General features: G+C 37.8%; 1 long non-coding RNA gene across 2 annotated transcripts; it reads right to left on the reverse strand.

Moving 5' to 3' along the window:
- Nucleotides 1-3,660: 3,660 nt before the first annotated feature.
- Nucleotides 3,661-14,112, reverse strand: LOC111727777. Of its 2 annotated transcripts, XR_002775245.1 has the most exons (5): nt 13,962-14,112; nt 13,735-13,806; nt 12,633-12,866; nt 5,136-5,246; nt 3,661-3,676 (listed from the first exon to the last, which is right to left on the reverse strand). It is a non-coding gene; the product is annotated as an uncharacterized LOC111727777 (long non-coding RNA). The 2 variants fall into 2 exon arrangements; XR_002775244.1 differs by lacking the exon at nt 3,661-3,676 and having other exon boundaries at nt 4,912-5,246; nt 13,962-14,111.
- Between the last annotated feature and the right edge of the window lie 477 nt (nt 14,113-14,589).

The raw sequence follows: 14,589 nt of genomic DNA on the forward strand, positions 1-14,589 counted from the left end.
CTTGAGATGTCCCATTAAGTTGTTAACTTCCTCTCTTTCCGTTCTCTTGAGGAAGGCTTGCAGAGCTATAAATTTCCCTCTTAGGACTGCCTTTGCAGTGTCCCAAAGGTTCTGACAACTTGTGTCTTCATTGTCATTGTATTCTAAAAATTTGGTAATTTTCCTCTTGATCTCATCTCTGACTCATCTGTCATTCAGCATAAGGTTATTTAGCTTCCATGTTTTTGTATGAGGCTGCAGATTCTTGTTGTTACTGAGTTCAACCTTTATTCCACGGTGGTCTGAGAAGATGCATGGAATAATTTCTATTCTCTTAAATTTTTGCTTAGGTTGGATTTATGGCCTAAGATGTGATCGATTTTGGAGTATATTCCATGGACTGAAGAGTAAAATGTGTATTCAGATTTGTTTGGATGAAATGTTCTGTAGATGTCAATTAGGTCCAAAAGATGAATAGTTAAATGTAAATCTAAAATTTCCTTGCTAAGCTTCTTATTGGAAGACTGATCCGACACAGTCAAGGGAGTGTTAAAATCTCTGACTATGATAGAGCTGGGAGAGATCAAGTTGCTCATGCCTGTTAGAGTATCTCTTATAAATTGAGGTGCATTCTGGTTGCACCTATGGGTGCATAGATACTGATAACTGAAATCTCATCATCTTCGGTATTACCCTTAACAAATATAAAATGTCCATCCTTATCTTTGCTTATTTTTGTTTGTTTTAACCTATCTGCAAATAAGATCTCAACACGTTCTTTTTTTCTGGTTTCCATTTGCTTGGAATATGGAAGACTATCCCTTCACCCTGAGTCTGTATTTATCTTTTAAAGTAATATGTGTTTCTTGGACACAGCAGATATCTGGTTTGAGTTTCCATATCCAATCAGCCAATCTGTGCCTCTTTAAAGGGCAGTTTAGGCCATTCACATTGATTGAAATTATTGAAAGACCTGGTGAGATATTGGTCCTCGAATTGCTCAAAGTCCAGTAGACATTTTTAATCCTTTTGCCACTGTGGAGGTTGGAATTTGATCAAAAGTTTCTGTGTGAGTTTACTTTTGTAGTGAGGGATTGCAATGATTATTACAGAGGATAGGTTTGAGAATTTCCTGCACAGCTGGTTTAGTTATGGTAAATTTATTCCACATGTGGATGTCATTAAAGTATTTAATTTATCCATCATAGATGAAACTCAGTTTAGCTGGATATAGGATCCCAGGTTGGAAGTTGTTTCGCTTTAGGAGATTAAAGTTGCTGATCATCCTCTTCTGGCCTGAAATATTTCAGCAGGAAGATCTGCAGTCATTCTAATACTCTTTCCTTTGTAGGTTATGGTTTTCTTGCATCTAATTGCTTTCAGAATTTTTTCTTTCATATTAACTTTAGTGAATTTAATTATGATGTGCCTGGGGGATGTCTTGTTTGGGTTGAGTCGTGCTGGGGTTCTGAAACTATCTGCTATCTGAATTTCAGAATCTCTTGGCATGTCTGGGAAATTCTCTTTCAAAATTTCATGAAGAAGAGCCTCTGTGTTTTGTGAGGCAGCTTCATCACTTTCAGGCGTTCCTATAAGGCAAATATTACTTCAAATTATCCCAGAGCTCTCTAAGAGAAAGATCTGTTCTTATTTTCCATTTTTTTTCATCCTTGTACTCTTGGGCTTGTTCAAAGGCTTTGTCTTCAATGTCAGACATCCTTTCTTCAGTTTGTTCCACTCTGTTACGAAGAGATTCCACCGTGTTTTTCAAATCTTTGAGGGCTGCGACCTCTTGTCTCAAAGTTTCAAAGTCTTTGATTTTTTTATCTTTGAAATCATTGAATTCTTGAGTCATCTTTGGAATAATTTCTTGGGACATCTTTTGAATAATTTCTTGAGACTTTTTAAAAATCATTTCTTGAAGTTCTAGCTCTTTCCTTTCTTCCATTCTATTAATCTTGTTTACTATCCACATTCTGAATTCAATTTCTGTCATCTCAGCCATCTCTTTATGGGTTGGATATTCAGGTACTTCTGCTACATCCTTCCTTGGGGGGGTTGCTCTACTCTGGTTATTCCTACTACCAGAGTTTTTCCGCTGACTCTACCCCATGCTGGATTTACTCCACTTGGCTAGGTGAGCTGGTAGGAGGAAGTTGTATTGGGAGCTCTGGGAGTAATATTTTACTGGCCTTTTCAGGCAAAGGCTGGGACTAGTGTCTGTATCTTTTCCCCTAGAACTTTGCCAAGGATGTGTATAATGCTACGGTCTGAGAGCCTGGAGGCCTGCTTATCTCTATCTTATTTACAGCTGGTATCTGTTCTACCTTAGAAAATCAATTACTCTGGGTTAAGATCTTGGCTGTGGAGAAATAAGAGCGATTAAGTCACCCCTCCCCTTACTGGAGATGGTTGTGAAAGGAAAACCACACCTTCCCTCAACCACACCCCCAGGGGATCACTTTAGATAGTTCTCAAGTGATTGGCCCAGTTCAAATGATATAAGACAAGTGTCCCAGTCAACACAATTCTCAGGTGGGGGAGTTCGAGAGGTCTCTGGTAACTGTACAGCAGGGATCTTCTGGCAGCTCAGGTATTACCTGCTCCGGTGTTCTGTGGGGTCAGAGGGACCTGCCCAGCAAATAAAGTATTCGAGGGAGGTTGATGCCTCTTACTCCACCTTGTACCTTTGTCACACCCAGTCATTGGAGACCCCAGAGGGCTGTGACCTAGTTGCCCAATATGTGAATGTGGCAGGGCTCTGTGTCTGCCAAAATCAAAGTAGAGCCAGTGCCAGTTCCACTCAGTTACTGCTCTTCAACCCCCACCAACGAGGGGAACTGAGGCTTGACTGTCTTAGGCACTCAGTGACAACTGGAGAATGTTCCACCTGAAGACAATTTGGGCCTGAGAAAATCCCAAGAGCATCAGAGATTCTCCCTCGACTGACAGTTGATTTGTCCAATCAAGAGATCCAAACCTATTGACCCAGTCAGTACCCACTCCCTGATTGGAAAGATCACAAGGTCTCTAGCAACTAAATAATAGGAGTCTACTGGTGGTATAAATGTCGCTCGCTCTGATGCTCTGAGAAGTCAGAAAGGCCTGTTCAGTAGACGATTTGGAGTAAGGAGGCTGATGTCTCTTTCCCCTCCTTACTCACCCTTCATCGCTGGACTCTGGTAACCTCAGTCTCAGTTAACCCCACTACCAATTTCTGTTGACCCAGACTCTGTAACCCAGTCCTGTCCAATAGGCAAGTGAGTCACGATTTTGTACCTACCAGAGAGTCCAGGTAAAGTCAATGAGTTCATCAGGGTTTTGTGCCTGACAGAGTCCCAGTAATGTCAATGCCTTCTCCACTCGGTGACCACTCTTTGTGGCCAGCCAGCAGAGATAGTTGAAGCCTATCTGCCTCAAGCACTCAATGGGAGCTGTAGAATATTCCGCTTTGGTTTAATCTAAGCCTGGAATTTGTTTTCTTGAAGTCGTGGTTTGCCTCAGTGGGGAGGACATGTGCTTATCTGTCTCTACTCTCAGTTCAGCTCCCCACTTTCAGCTTCGTTGGGTTCTTCTGGCAGTTGTCTCTCTCTCTGAGCTGAAGTTTATGTTGAAAGCTAGCTCCAGTCAGCTCTCATCCGCTATTCCTCCAAATTCTTATTGAATGTGAAAATTTTAGTTATGGAATATAGCCAACCTGGGGATTTAGCAAAGTACAAAATACATTGAAACCAGGCAGACAAATAAACAGACTAAAATGCTATCAGACATACAAGCACACCAATGCCCAGACACTCGGCCACAAGTAAACAAACAGACAAAGAAGTAAACAGAACAACAGGCAAACCAGCCAACTAACAGATCAAAAAAGAAAGAAAGAAGAAAGAAAAAGAAAAAAAAATAGTAATAATAAAAGATAACCACAGAAATGTTGGTCATAAAATGATAGAGCAAACAAATAGGAAAACAAACAACCAAAGAAGAAAGAAAATCAAAATATACATATAATAAAAAATTAAAAATTAAAAAAAAGGAAAAGGAGGGCACAAATAAGAAAATGACTTTTTTTTTAAGTATATACAAGCAAGTCCTTTTTTCAATGTGGTGGGGTTCCAGTTTAAAAAATATACATATATATATAATTATGCTGTAGTATACTTTCTAGACATCAAGTGGCGTTGTGAGTGGTCCCTGCACTAATACCAAAAATAGAAAGGAAAAAGAAAAAAAAATATATATATATATGTATAAAAGGAGAATCTTTGCTGGCAGGATGCCCAGATTCTCCCTACAACAGTTCCCACAAAGTGCTGGGTGTCTTGAATTAACTTCAGATGCCGGATGACTGGCTGCAGATCAGACTGAGTTCTCTGCGCTTCTGGAAGAGGTGTTATGGAAACGCCATTTTGTGGGTTTTACATTACATCTGGTTCCTGGCTGGCCGCCCACTCCTATCTTGTCCTCCAAACTTGGGACACAAGTTCACACTTCGCCAGACTTTCACTCAACTCCTAATTTCCCCTCAAACAGAAAACCGTTGTGGTCCAAGGGAAAAGAGCTTGAGTGCCCCTTGCGCGTTCTGTGTTCAGTTTATTTCCAATGGGGAAGGGGCCGCAGCTACCTCTGCTGCCGCCACCACCACAGCAGAATGTTCAAAAGATTTTTCAGTGTTTGTAGAAGGGGAACTGATTCACCCTGTGGGTCACTGCATCAGTGCAGCTCCACACAGACTTCCAAAATTACAGGATGGATCAGTTCCTAAGCAGAGTCCCTTCCCCTTAAGTTTCTGTCCGAATGCCTGGATCCCTGACACCCCAAACCAAGTCCAAAAGTCTCCCATTTCTGGCTGCTAAATTCCACTTGGGAATCCACGCCTCACCACACTGTCTGCGAGACACACAAACTCCCCACAAATTGGGCACAGGAGCCTTTCATGGGGGAGGGATTGGTTTCTGTCTCTCAGGACACAAGCCACGGACCTGGCTCCGCAGGTCGCAGATGGTGCTGTGTCAGCTGCTGCTCTGAGTTTTTTCTGGCTGACACCGTAGTTCTGGGCTACACTCCCAATCCAGCAATTCACCTCTTTGCTGCTTGCCCTGCACTGCTTATCTGCGCAGGGACTCCACACGGAAGAGATCCAATAAGCCCACTCTCACCTGAAACCACCAGGAGAGTTGACTCAGGGAGGCATCTCCTCTGCCATCTTCCTCCACCTCCTCTCTCCAAACTCTTCTAAGTCATCCATTCAGGATCTTTGTTCTCTCTCCCTATGAATAGGAGAAAGAAAAAATAAAAGAATAAAAATTAATCATCTTTATATGAGGTAGGTAATGGCTGGACACCCTAAAGACTTGCATAGGAGATAATCCCAGAAAATGAATAATAAAGATTCTTACAGTTTCTATTTTAACAAGGATTTGGCCAATTACTGTTGACAAACTCATGAATATGATAATCAGCTCAGCCTCTCGCTTCCCTACTCCCAGCTCTGCAATAATAGTCCACACAGGACATCCATCTCTATGGCTAATGCTGGCAGGGCCCTAGCCTGCTTCCGAAGACATGAGTTAAATTCCTGAGATATCGACACTAAACCCCTGCTGCTCATAATTCCTTTCTATTGCCCGTCAACACCTGGTCATTTTTATCTGATGAACATACTCACCACTGGGTTTCCAGGCAGGACACTGCAGTTATTCATTTATACCCACAATTTATTAACTCTGTTACAGTCATGAACATAAAGAGTTTGGGTGTGATTCCAGATTTTGCTGTTCTTTTGAAATTTATTTCAAGGCACTTTGTGACCCTGTAACTTTGAAAGACCCATATAAAAGAGAGTTTATTATTAGAGCTACAACCAGCAGGGTGGCTTTTGTTATAGGCCTGGCAGCCATTCTATGAGAGATTTCTTTTGGCTCTTTCTATGGACTAAAAACCTCAGTTAAAATTTAACAAGTGCAAACTCCAGCAAGCAAGGATTTTGTATTACAAAATAACATTTCATGAGCTTGTCTCTAAGATAAAGTAATGAAAAATGTTAAAAAAAAAAACAAAAACACCACAGGTGCTTGATAGTGTTACTGTTCTTTCATATATTAAAAATTTAGGTGCTCCCTCCTGAGGACCAGTCTAAGAAAAAGATGAGATAGAATATTGTCAAAGACTTGCTCAGAGTAACAGTCTGTACTCTTAAATTGTCATGTTATTTTTAATTGCCTTTCCTCTTATGAAAACGTCATTGTTTAAGTTATAATGGGTAAAGAGCAATAAAATTGAAAATCAGCTATTATTAATGCTACTAGCCATTTACATATGATGTGCATCTACAATGTGATGTGCACCCACAGTGTGTACTGCATAAAACCAACCCTAAAACACTAAGCCTAACTCACAGATTTCAGTTCCTGTAAGGGTTCTAGCCTCCCCAAAAGCACTATATGGTCATTTTGCATTTCCACCAGTTTAATGCCATTTTGTTAACAGTGAGGATACACAGCCTTTTGAAGTTGGTATGGAAATACATACAGCTTTCTTTTGCTCATGCAATAGCAGTTACAGAATGAAATAAACACAAAGGAATGAAAACATTGTCTCATTCATCTGTTTTTATTTGAAAGGGACTTAATGGCACAAACCTTTATGCTGAGGAGTGAGGACCCTATTCATGCCAATTAGTCAAGTTATTGACAGCTCCAAACTCTACAATCGAGCACTTGAGAAAAATGACTTTGCACTCAGACAATTCCATCAAGATATTGGAGGATAAGATAGCTTTGCTCAATCCAGGTCTTTCAGGTATAAAATCAGAAGTTCCTTGAATGACTACTAACCTCAAATTCCTAAATCCAGAAACTCAACTCAATCCACACACCCAGAGATGACTGACTCAACACTTGTCCAGTACATTAAAAAATTGAAACCCACAGATAAGTTCCAGAAGGCTGTGTGTTCCTCATGAGAATTGTTTCATCCTGTTTCATTTTGTTGATGTTATAAAGGATATGCTATAGACCATATGTTTATATTTTTCCCAGAGTGTATATGATGAAACCTAACTCCCAATGTAATGGTAATTGGAGTTGAGCCTTCAAGGAGGTGATTAGCTCATGAGGGTGGAACTCTCATGGGTAGGATTAGTGCCCTTATAAGAGAAGCCTCAGAAAACTCCCTTGCCCTTCCCCTGTCTGAACACACTGGGAAAAGACAGCTTATATGAAACAGGAATCAGACACTCACCAGATGCCAAATCTATCTGATGTACTCTTGATCTTTAACTCTAAACCTCTAAAATAGGGAAAAATACATTTCTGTTGTTTATAAGCCACTCAGTGTATGATAATTTGGTATAGCAGCCCAGACTGATAAAAGTGAGATCTTAAAGTATTTAAAGCTGTCACACAATGAAGTACTGTTATTTACTTTCCTTTTATTTGAAAGTGTGTTTGTGATCAGGTTTATTACAAAAATTATTTTAATTATAGTGTATCAAGGAGTAAATAATTAAGGTAGATTTAATATGTAAATTGAGTATTTTTTCCTGAATTGCCTTGATGCATGCTGCTCAAATAAATGTCTCACATTTCTTAATTCAATAAATATTTTGGATGATTTCTTTTTATTAGGCACTCCTCTGTATCTAACACCAAAGAAATAGTGTTGAATGAGTTATTCATACTCTCAGGGAATATATATCATCAAGAGCCAGACAGAAATGAAGCAAATTCATTAATACATCAAAAATTATTCACAGATTAAAAAAATAGGACTCAGTGACATATGCAAAGCAAGGAATACTGTGGAATGAACAAGAGAAACAGAGCAGCTGTTGAGACTGTCTGGAGAGTGGTCTCTAAGATCTGAATGTCAGTCAGAAGCCTGTGGCACAAGAATCATGGAGTTTCTCAGACTGGGAACACCTTCTAATGTGAAGCCCTATGGCAAAAATACAAAAGTGTGCAGGCACAGACACCTGAGTCCCGCGATGGAATGAAGCTGGAGGGGCAGAGTGTGCAGAAACAGTGTGAGCCATGCAAGGAGGTAGGGTGGTTTTTAACAGGAAAAAGTTGTGAATTGATTTTCACCTATGAATGATAACCCAGGGTACTGTGGATATAAACAATATATAGAATACAGAGAGTCAGGAAAGGAAAGAAATCAACCAGCTTTTATCCAGGTGAATGAAGATAGGAACAAATGGCTGTGATAAGGAGACAGAGTACCCATGAAGAGAAGTGGAAGAATCCAGGATATATGTTTTGGAAGTGGTGTTAGCATGGACAGCCATGGGATGCATAATGATGTCTTAGACAAAGATAGACCATATAGTACCTTTGACAGTTGGTTCAAGTACTCATCCTAGAAAAAGTGCTACCTACCTTGTTGTTGAATATCACTATGGTCACCTTCAAAATACTCCCCTTGGGAAGCTGTGCACTGACAACAGTGCCTTCAAAGCAGTTTTGGAACTCTTTTTCTGGAATGGCCATGAAGCTGTTGATATATTACCCTTGATGTCCAAAATGTTATCAAAATGTCTTCCTTTCAATATTTTTTTTTTATCCTCAGGTAAAGAAAAAAGTCATAGAGGTCTAGATCAAGCGAGGAGGGAGGATGTTCCAATACAGTTATTTGTTCACTGGCTGAGAACTCCCTCATAGTCAGTGCCATGTGAGCTGGTGCATCTTCATGATGTAAGACCCATGAGTTGTTGGCCAAGATTTTCAATTAAGATTTTACCATTTATCCATGTTTACTATGTATCCTATGCTTCATGCTGTCAACCAATGATTTTAACATACAATCTCATGAATTGTTGAAATATTTTTATAAATTCTGCTCACTACTGGCTGCCCTGACCTCTCTTCATCAGTAACACTTTCTCTCCCCTCAGAAAAATATTTAATCCATTTGTACTCTGCTGTTTTCTTTTTTTTTTTCTGCTGTTTTCTTAATGGCATTATCTCAGTAAACTTGGACTAACGTGTTCCTTGTTTCATGTCTATTACTGCCAAGTTTAATAAGAAATTTACAAATGTTTGTTCATTGCTCTACTACAAGCTCTGATATTCTCAACACAGCACACAAAAACATGCAATAATAATGACTCACTTAGCAAGACACCATCTCACATCATCACAAATGGAGATGTGAGACACTGATATACCAAAGTTGTCAAACCGTCCTGAGTTGTTTGTATAGTGCTGCCAGTGTAAGAACATATTAGCAAGTTCTTGAACTTAATCATCAGACCTTATATTAAAAAATAGTTAACTGAGGCAGTGCCTGTGGCTCAAAGAAGTGGGACACCAGCCCCACATGCCAGAGGTGGCAGATACAAACCCAGCCCTGGCCAAAAACTGCAAAAAAAAAAAAATAGTTAACTGAATAGTTAACTGTTCTGAATGTATTTATCTTCATTCATTCTTTATGAGGTTTTTGTTTTTAGTCCTTATCTTAAACATTGTTTTTGTTATTAAATTTTAAGCCTTTTTAAATTTTGTGAAGGCAAAAAGTAGAAACCTAATAAACTCATGTATATGTAAAAAAATAAATTGCATCTTTATATTTACCTATATTTAGGTAACATAGGAATGCAGTGTTTAGGAATGCATTGCATCTTTATATTTACTTTTATTTAGGTAACAAAGGAATGTTAAAAAAAATTGCATCTTTATATTTACCTATATTTACCTGAATGGATTTGGAGAACATTCTCCTAAGTGAAGTATCTTAAGAATGGAAAAGCAAGCATTCCATATACTCAGTACGAAAACAGTAGAAAATAGGACCATAAATGACAGACCCACACAAAAGGAAGACACCATTAAATTAAAGAATTAGGGAGTTGACTTGGTAAGTTCCCTCCTATAACATACAATATAGATGTGTGTGACAAACTTCCTGGGTGAAGGACTCAACTACAATTCAGACTCTGGACTTTATCTTACAAATGCAAATAATGTAACCGAATCATATGTACCCTCATATTAACCCAGAAAAAAAGAAGAAAATTGTACATTAAAATAAAATCTTAAATACAATGGCAAAAAAATAAAAATTAAAAATAAATAAACAACCTAACATCAGAAGCTAAAAAAGAAAAAAATAGTTAACTATAAAACAGCCTCAGGCACTCCTTCATAAGTAAGTATCCAGAGAAGGCACTGTTATCACAGATATGGTAGCTCTGTGGACGTTATTGCCCCTGAGACCTTCCCATGGGACAAGGTATATGTAGGAGACAGTGATACTGATGATCCAGATCCCATGGGTGTACCTTATTTTTGATAAAAATGTTTAAAAAGTTAAAATGTTAAAAATTAGAACTAGAGAAAAGCTTATAGAATGAGAATATAAAAATATAATTTTGTACAGCTGCACAATGTGTTTGTGTTTTAAGCTAAGTGTTATTACAAAAGAATCAAGAAGTTGAAATAATTTTAAAATGAATAATGTAGAAAAGTTATAGTAAGATAAGGTTAAAGGTTCATTATTGAAGAAAGAAATATCTCTAAAATAAATTTAAGCACATAGTGATGTCCAGGGCCTTCACATTCACTCACCACTTATCGACTCACTTAGAGCAATGGCTGACCTGTAAGCTCATTCATGGTACGTGTATCATTTTTTATATTTTATAATGTATTAGTACTATATGTTTCCTATGCTTAGATACACCAATGCTTACATTGTGTTATAGTTATAGCTATAGTACTATAGCTTGCCATGTAGGTTTATAGCCCAGGAGTAATAGCTATGCCATACAGTCTAGGTGTACAATAGACTATACCATCTAGGACTATGTAAGGGCACTCTGTGATGTTCACTTGATGAGGAAATTACCTAACGATGTATTGATCAGATCACATCCCATCATTAAGTGGCACATGAGGCTTTGTGTACACACACACACACACACATGCATGTGTGCACACACTAGCCAGGGTTCTCCAGAAAAAACAAATAGGAGACAGATATATGAATGTAAATATATATCACACTGACATCATATGGATATGTATCATGTATCTATGTATATAATATATATAAGAGATTTATTATAAAGAATTGGTTTGCATGACCATAGATGCCAAGAAGTCCCATGATCTTCTCTCTGCAAGCTGGGAAGACCAGAAAGACACTGATCTAGTTTGACCCCTAGTCCAAAGGCCTTCAAATCAGGAGCCTGAGGACAGTTGAAGACTAGTATCTGAGCTTTAGCAGTCAGGCAGAAAGAGTGATTTCTCCTTCTTTCAACCTCTTGTTCTATTCAGGTCTTCAACTGATTGATGCTACGCATCCAGGTTGGGGAGGGCAAACTATTTCAGTCTGTTCAGTTTGCTGATTCAAACATGAATCAGATCCACAAACACCCTCACAGACACACCCAGAATGATGTTTGACCAAATGTTTAGGCACTGTCTGATCCAGTGAAGTTGACACATAAAATTAACTCACAGCTTGTATACTGAGAATTTGGGGCAGAATTAGGGCTAGAAAAAAGGGTTCTGATGTCATGGTTTTTCCTGCTCCATTTCCCTGTTTTCCTTAATGATAAAACAAATCTTCTGGAGAAAACAAAAAAGGCTCAGTAGGAACCATACTCATCAAACTGTTACCTGTGCCATGTGATGTCCTGTCCAAGATCTGATGAGTCAGAACATCCCTCTGACTGTTAGGTGTTTGTCAAAACAGAAGGCCAATGGCAGCAGATAGAGTGGCACAAAGCCAACATCAACAAACACCATGCCTCTCAGCATGCTGCTCAGTGGTCTGTGAGGTGTTCTCATGAGATACTGACATGTTCTCAGTTTGGTATTGGTGATTTCTTCCTCTGCAGTTAGTTTGCAGGAAAGGAGAATTTTAAACTCACATTCCACCAGCCATATCCAGTCAATAGTAGATAGCATCCATCTTACAGAGACATTTGGGAGAGGATGAATGTGTGACCAAATAAAACTATGTTTTAGGAAGTGAAGAATAAAAATCTGTGTATGTATTGTTTATTTTATTTATCTTAACTTTCTATTTAGCTTCATATCTTTGGGCCTGTAAATGTAGTTGGGAGGTAATAAGTATGACCTGGCTCAAGGTTTGTCTCTACCCTCTAATTATGAGCTCTTGGTTCATATCCTTTGTGAACATAAATGTTCAAAGATTTCATGATGAGGTTTTCCAAATAATACTTATTAAAGGACATTTTTCCAATTAATACTTACTTATTATTGTCTGCCCCATACTGTACATGCTAACGAGACCTATATGACAAATATACCAGTAATCCTTTCAGCAATTCTATGAGTTTTGTGTTATTATTCCCATTTCACTCAACTGGTAACTGGCAGAGCAGTATAATCCAGCATCCTCCAAATCACAGAAACAAAATAAACTTGTCATATTGAAGCTAAAGAAATACATAGTTAGGAAAATGAAGTCCAAGGAAAATTACTAGAAAATAATATTTTAAAATTAGATGTTTTTCAAAAAAGTAAAGATCCATAATGTATAATTAACTAGAAATAATCTTTTTCAATAAAGTGGAGAGGTTTTCCCATTACTCTAAGTTGTAAAGGTATTGAATTCTACAAACTAATTAAAAGTATCAAAAAAAAAAAAAAAAGAGTGAGCTCATGGTTTTAGCAAATTCTTACCTTTTTACTATTTTCTACCAGGTCTTTAGACTCTTGGTCTCCTTTCTCTTTTCCTTACAGTATATATGGTTTTCATGAGAAAAATGCAAAATCCTTTGATTATCCTTAGTTAGGATCAATTTAGACTAGGATAACATTGCCTGGCTTCAAAAAGGAGTTTGAGATTATGTCTTTCCATTCAGATGACGAATGTTGAGTCCTCATGGCTGTGAAAGCATCTAAGCTCCCCTGCAACTAAGAATAAGATAAAATAAAAATAAGAGAATGGATCATTACTGGGAAGAAATCATCTTATTTTATCATATTTAGATCAGTTACCAATTACATTGGTACTTACAAAAGTTACATTATCTTTACCAAAGAAATAAAATCATATCAATAATTTTTCCTTAAGACTTCCTGATAAACTCATTTTAAATTTTCCAAACATATATGAAAGCAGATTAAGGCAATATTTAGAGAAATGTGAATAAGATACTTAATGAATTTTTTAAAATGATTTCTAAGCTCCCGTTAGTAATCAGGATAAGATGTAAATATTATTTTAAAGAGAAGTTAGCTATTGAATTAAAAGAAGTATTTCCATTTTTCCCTTTCCTAAAACAAATTTAATTTAACTCTGCTTCACATTTTAAAACATTAAAAAGGGAAAATCTTTTGTGAGACCTGAAAGTTCCCACAAATGTAACCTTTGGTCAGCAGGCATCCCTTGTATTTGGAAACTGAAAATTTATGTATCTGAGTCAATGATCACAGCCAATTCCATCTCTCAGTTGGGTCACACCATAAATAAGGCTATATCAGCTGATTTCAGCTTCTAAATATAAGCTTTATGTTTAGGCTAAAAATAGTTAATTCACATGCAGCCAAAAAGATCCTGGATCCTGAAATGTATTTTGAATTTTCCCTTTTTAGAGTCGGATGACTTTGTGCTTTAATTAGTTTGTTGTTCTGTGAAGAGATGTACAAGGAAATATTCTTCATAGTTAAAGAAATTGTCATGGGGATGAAATTAGCACTATTAAAAATGCAAAAAAAATTTATTTTTTTCTATTTTAAATGAACCATCACAAAATAATATTTCATAAATGTATCAACTTACCTTCATGGTATAGATGTATTCTTCAGAGTAATCACCTACCAATTTAGTGTTTACCTGCCTCCCTGACCAGTGCTGTTGAACATACAAAAAAAAAAAAAAAAAAAAAAAGATGATTCTGGCTCATTGAAATGAGCACAAAATAAGTTGCAGTCTAGAGACCACTTGCATTTTTAATGGCTTTCTGGAAAATTACTCTCGTGGCACCAGGATCTCCAAGCAGATGTTACCTTGAAATTAGGAGCTCTTCCCTTTGAACAACAACCACACTGCTGCGAAGCACATTGTAGTCTCCAAACCCTGAGTCACAAGCAAAAGGATCTAATTTGGTTCTGGTGCAGTAGGGACAGATATTGTGTTTAGATATTAAAGGCATGGTGGACTTCTTGTGATAAACATTAAAAGAACTGGTCAATTCTAATGAGTGGGGCAAGGTCCACACCCAGTTAGTCTCCAGTAACAGCCTAGTGGTGGAGGTTATGCAACCCAGCACCTGTCACAACTCTGGCAATGAATGAGAAAGATCCTTTCCCACTACTAAGCACTGACTCACAAGGGAGACCTGACACTGTTAGGACACCAAGCAATGGGGACATTGATCATTAACCTCTGAGTGGAGTCTGAGAGGTATTCCCCATCCTTCTTCCGAGCCAGGATCTGAGGGCCAGCATCATAGAGCACAGACCTTCCTTTTATTGAATCATCTCTGGGTGGTTTGTGTCTTCTGTATGGGGCTCACAGCATGAGGAGAAAAGAATAAGTTGTAACTAGGAATTGATATCTAAATCAGATGAAAAACGTCCAATCCAGCCTTTCTGGCTTGTTCATTAGTTTTTGAGAAAAAAAAAAAAAAAAAAA

Source organism: Otolemur garnettii, unplaced genomic scaffold, assembly GCF_000181295.1.
Source record: "Otolemur garnettii isolate 467f Iridium unplaced genomic scaffold, OtoGar3 scaffold00123, whole genome shotgun sequence".
Lineage (NCBI taxonomy): Eukaryota > Metazoa > Chordata > Mammalia > Primates > Galagidae > Otolemur > Otolemur garnettii.